This window comes from Pinus tabuliformis, chromosome 7 (genome assembly GCF_031772625.1).
Source record: "Pinus tabuliformis cultivar Carrire ecotype Pingquan chromosome 7, CPIR1, whole genome shotgun sequence".
NCBI classification, from domain to species: domain Eukaryota; kingdom Viridiplantae; phylum Streptophyta; class Pinopsida; order Pinales; family Pinaceae; genus Pinus; species Pinus tabuliformis.
The window spans coordinates 421,865,593-421,869,732 of record NC_142293.1 but is presented as its reverse complement, the minus strand read 5'-3'; positions in this window follow the sequence as shown (position 1 = coordinate 421,869,732).

Here is a 4,140-nt window from a genome sequence, read left to right as displayed (position 1 = left end):
AAAAAATTGTGTGGAGACTCTGTGGAGACATGCTTGAGTCTGGTATATATGCACCTTTGGATAATTGAAAAAATGATTGCCATGTACACATCATAGAAGTTTAATGTAACATTAATTGATTCCAAAGTTGGCCATAGTTATATTAATCCCAAACTTATTGAAATATTTAGTTTGGAAAAGTTTAAATACGAAAGGGATTAGTTCAACTAGTTACAAGAGAGAAATGAAGAATTAACAAGTTAGTCTAAAAATACTTCATCAACATTAATGGTATAGATACTAGAGAGATTTGAGCATTATTCCATTTGGGTTGTATGGCTACCACATAGACATGGATTGGTTAGATAGACATCATGCTATATTGGACTACTACGACAAAGCCTTTTTCTATACCAGTGAAGAGGGGCAATGAAGGAAGGTACATGGGATTTTGAGACTTATACCGTAAAGGGAAATGTCAACCATGGACATTAAGAAATCTTTCATTAAGGGATATTAGATTTATGGTATCCATATGGAATAAGAAAGCAAGGATGAGATGCCCAATATCAAGGAGTGTATGTTGTATTGGAGTATGAAGAGCCTTTTGATGATAGACTAGGGCTACTAATTAAAAGAAATATTGATTTTTGAATTTGATGCAGGAGCATTCAACCCAAGAGAAAATCATTTTATTCTAGTAGACATAGGGTGGTCGTGTGTTTTAAGGAAGTTGGATTCCTAAGTGTTGAATTAATGTAATATTTAGGCTTTTGACTGAGTAGAATAGGAATTAATTAGATAATGTGAGATATTTTGTAAATGCTCTCAAATGAACGAGAACATTAGTGGTTAGTAATGATGAGAGATTTAGAAGTCAATTATAACTCTTAAGGTAGTTTCATGATTCAAGGAACTAGAGAGGATTATTAGGGATTAACTAGAGTTAGAAGTGGACATAGAGGACATTTAGGAGTTAGTTTAGTAGATTAAGGATCTAAACCAGAATTAGTTCAACATAACCATTCTAGTATAAATGTAAGCTTACGGGTAGAGTGTAGAGAAAGGACGCCATTGATATTGAAGATCAGGCCAGAGAGACAGAGAGTCTTGATATGTAATCAATTGTTTGTATTTATATAATATAGAGGTTTATCCTGAAACTGCATAAATGTGTGTCTTTCGAGTATTGAATGATGTTTTATGAGTGAATCTAATTTCTGTATAATATATGTGTGCAGGCAGAGTTTTGTAGAATACACAGAGCAGAAGAATGATTCGGAGGAATCATAATGGATCATCAAATCTAGTTGAAGGATCAGAGTGAAGCTCTGGAGAATCAGCGAAGTGAGAATTCGTGGAGTTAAACTCAAAGAGAGTTGAGCAGTGGAAGAGCAGAAGAACGAAACCCTGAAGAAACCTAAAACCACAGGAAAAAATTGAAGAAATAGCGAAGTCAAGAAAAGGGACAAACAAAGAAGTAAGGTATCAGTACACAGGAACCACTGGATCTCAGAGATCAATGGACGAGTTTGTCAAATGATAAGCAACCAAGATTAAATTGTGCAGACTGGTGTCAAGAAATGAATGGTGGAGATTGATTTAAGCTTTAGTGGAAGAGGAGCCGTTGCAGCTGTCGATGGTTGAGCGTGAACAAGCCTGGGCGTTAACCAAGAAGAAAGGCGGGTTTATAAGAGGAAGTGGTATTTCAGGCGAGGTAGAAACCATAAGTGGTAAAAAGGAGTGGTCACCCGATTCTACTAACCGAGCGACACGTAGCAACAGAGGAGAGAGAGAAAATCGCTTTTTGGGTGGGTATTCTCCATGCTATTTGTCCACCCGAATTCATTGTGGACTGTCAGATCAACTAAACACAGATCAACGATGGAGGAGTATCGAGTATCGTGCAAGTTTGATTGAGCGGGAAAAGACATCAGTCGTCGGATCAGAAGGAGGATCAACGGTGGAGATTGTTAGTAAATATAACATCGCAAAAATTCAATGGTGCTTTATTACAGAGGAGTATTGAGGCGTGTGATAGGAGCGGACCCGAATAGTTATTAAGTGCGGTTATTATGATTTGAAATCTGAAAGAAAGGTTAATGTGAACCATGGACTATGGCGACTGCGATTAGCGATAAAGGGAAACCTCAGAAACTGTGAAAGGGCTTTTAGAAGGCGGAAAAGGTAAGTTACGCATGATTATTGTGTATTTCTATTATATAAACATTATAATAGAAATATCGCATATATAAGGGTTTCATTTGGTTAAGTTCTATATAAGAAAAGTTAAGAGTGGGAAGGTTATATACATATGCGGCTAAGGGTTACTAAAGGTTTATAAGGGTGGAATGAGTACCGATATTAAATTGAATGAAGTGTATGAGGGTAAAGGAGTCCCGATAGAAAGGAAAGGATGGATTAAGGGTTAGACTTAGTTAGTCTATACATTATTCTGCAGAGATTAAGAAAGGGGCCTTAACCATATTCTAAATGAAGATTTGACTCCTTAGAGAGTTAAAATTCCTAGGACAAATGATCTTATGCATTTGACATGCATACTATGGGTGTAAGCGGGGGTAACCCTGCGTCATTTGGTATCAGAGAAGAATTGTAATTGAAACAATTTGTGTTAAAAAAAAACAAATAAATTCTATGAGAAAGAATTGAGAACAAAGTTATGTGTCAAAGATGTTTATGCAGGAAAGGAAGGATCAGATTCTAATCTGGCAGAAAGTAGGCACACAGAGGTGATGTGTAGCAAAACTTGTAGATGCAAGAAACAGAGGACAATCCATTCAAGGTACAGATGGAATGGTGGAACAAGATCATGCAGAGATCTTGAAGGTGAGGTAATATGTTCTATTTTGATTTGATTGGAGAATGTATGTTTGTACATTGATGCACAGATAACAACAAAAGAAGGTGATAAAGTTGCAACATCTAGAGCAAGGAATGCTTGAATTGGTTTTAGAGGAAAGAACCAGAGAAATGCTAAGAGACTGAGCTCAGAGGAGAGAAGCTTAGTAAAGAATATGTAGCAAGAAGGAGACTTGTTACTGCAGAGGTAGTGTTGTAGCTCACAAAGGCAATTCCATAAAGGATGTGGGTAGAATTGCTAAGGGATGAAGAGGCTGGTAAGACTTTCTAAGTGAAAGAAGAGGTGGTCAGAACCAAGTATTTCATTGTGATTAAAATACAAGAGGACCATTATGTTCTTGAGAAGTGCAGAAGAGTTGAAGCTTAGAAGGAGCAGAGAGTAATGCTCAAAGCAGGTTCCAGAGATAAAGAACCAATTGCTTGCCAAAAGACCAATTACAGAGGAAAGCTTAGTGAGGTAAGTTGCAACAAGGAAGACTTGTTGTTGCAGAGGCTTTAATGCAGCTCATAGTAAGTGAGTAAGGAGCTCATGAAGATAGAGACGAAGAAGATGGCTACTGACAGTCATAGCAACGGTTCTGAGGAAGACCATAACAGAAGAAAGATGAAGAAAGAGGATGCTAAGGCAAAAGGCAAGAGGATGAGTCGAGAGGAAATTGCAAAGATGAAAGGACAACTCGATGTATTTATGATGATACTAGAGGAAAGCCAGAGACAAGGTTGGGTCTTGAGGAAGAAGCCAGTGAAGTGGCATAAGTTGTAGACAAGGCTACAACAGAGGCAAGTTTAGTGGTTGATGGAAAAACTCAGAGAAGCTAAGCTAGAAATGAAAATGGAAGTGTCCATTTGTGAAGCAGAACAGGGTGAAGTTTTGAGTGAAGATGAAGACTTGAAGACTGAAACTTTAAGTGAGGCCAAAGGGTCACATGGTTTTAAATCTGACAATTTGTGTATGTTTGCAGGTGAAACATGTGAAGGACAATTTACTGATATTATCATAAAGGGGGAGGAAGACAAGCAGAATCTAAATTCTGTTCTGGAAGAAGATGAGATAGATAGGTCTCATATACAGTTAGGGAAAGATATCAAGCAACCAAGTGAAGGGCTTGAGGAGATTGTAGAGGAGACCATCGAAAAATTTCTGAGTCATAATGAGAACTTGGAACAACAAGGAGATATGATGGCTGAAACATCAAGTGGGACCAAAGGATCTTATGTTTTCAAGACTGATAGTTTGTCTGTGGATGCAGAACAAATGTAGGAGAATATTAATGCAGAAGG